General features: G+C 33.4%; 1 non-coding gene across 1 annotated transcript; it reads left to right on the forward strand.

The window, feature by feature from the left end:
- The first annotated feature begins 1294 nt into the window (after nt 1-1294).
- Trnan-guu (transfer RNA asparagine (anticodon GUU)) lies at nt 1295-1368 on the forward strand. The gene has a single exon. It is a non-coding gene; the product is annotated as a tRNA-Asn (tRNA).
- Nucleotides 1369-1587: the final 219 nt, after the last annotated feature.

Genomic DNA, 1587 nt, shown 5'->3' on the forward strand with positions numbered 1-1587 from the left:
AAGAAACACGGATAGAAGTTAAATATTTTCGACATTCCCCAACTTCCCCAACACTTGTCCACTTACACTTTTTTCAAAGGTTAAACACAAATATTCGGGGATTTGTAAATATTTCGACTTGCGGATGAGATTCCAAAACCAAAATATTTTTAACGCCCCTGAAAATTTCACCTCGAACGTTTCCCGGCACCTTGTATTATTATTCTAGTTCCGTCGGATGGTGGCCTTTAATCGGAGTTTCACTTGAATTTCAATTGAAAGAATAAGTTTTATAAAAAATTCTATAGACGAAATCGCGGAAATTTTCTGCGGACGAATGAAAAAAAAAAACGCGTGCGTTGCAACCAAGTCAACGCCTACTCGTCGGAGGGCCTCAGGAAAACAGATCTTATCAAACTTTAAAAATTCTTCGACCCACATTCGCATCATAATCAAAATTAATATTAAAATTTGACAACATTTGCTTGTTTATTATTCAAAAACTTGATACTCTGGTACGTAAGTAGTTTAAATTTTTTCAATAATTATGAAAATTAAACCGAATTGAAAAAGCTTAGTATTGATAACGTTTTCTTAAAAACTTAATAGAGTTTAGATAATGTTTATGAATGATTTTCCCGATACACATATCAAATCAGTATTTGATATTATGATAAATTCCACTGGTACGTGGAGGTCTGTGCTTATAAGTACTTTTAGTAAATAATCATTTTTATTTTTTTTATTTTTATAACATTTTTTTACAATTTTTTAACAATTTCATTCCATGTAAACTTTGTCATTTTAACTCAAAACACCTATAACATTTTTCAGGGAGACCTCAAACTTTGGAAATAAGCAGCGATTTCACATTTATGGAATTAATCATGAAGGTTTCAAATCGCTTGCAAAAAATTCGTAAAAAATGCATGGAACAAATATTTTTTAGTAAGATATATCTGTACTTGAAGCAGGTTTTTCTGGATTCCCACTTGACCATTTACAAGCGAAAATATATTTAGGTTAGCGAACAGGTAAGTAATTCGTGCAATCCACTAACATTTTATATTAAATAGATTTACTTGATATGCCATAAAACAGACTTATTAATACATCCTTCTCGCTCTCGATGAAGAATGACCATAGATAATGGATAAGATTCAGTGTTAAAAAATGTCCTTCTCGATAGCCTCCATAATTTTTAAATGGGAGTTTGAGCAGAAGTATTGAAAAATCTGAACGTTTAAATTAAACCATTTATGTAGCTAAGGAAAAAAAAACTTCTGATTTTTCTCCTCAACGCCATCTATCAGCCGCCTTCGTGGCGCAATCGGTTAGCGCGTTCGGCTGTTAACCGAAAGGTTGGTGGTTCGAGTCCAGCCGGGGGCGCAATATTTTGCATGATTCCAAAATCTTGATTGATCATTTTTGGCATAGAAAGTTTAGGTTTTAAGAAAAAAAATGTCACTCTGAGAAATACTAGAAATCACAAATTCTTAACAGTTTCCGTATCGTTCTCGAACGCAATACACCACAACTACTAGCACCGTTCTTATCTGACCAAACGACGTCCATCGGTTATCGACCGCATTATTTTACCTCTCTGGT

Source organism: Uranotaenia lowii, chromosome 1 (genome assembly GCF_029784155.1).
Source record: "Uranotaenia lowii strain MFRU-FL chromosome 1, ASM2978415v1, whole genome shotgun sequence".
In the NCBI taxonomy this organism is placed as follows: domain Eukaryota; kingdom Metazoa; phylum Arthropoda; class Insecta; order Diptera; family Culicidae; genus Uranotaenia; species Uranotaenia lowii.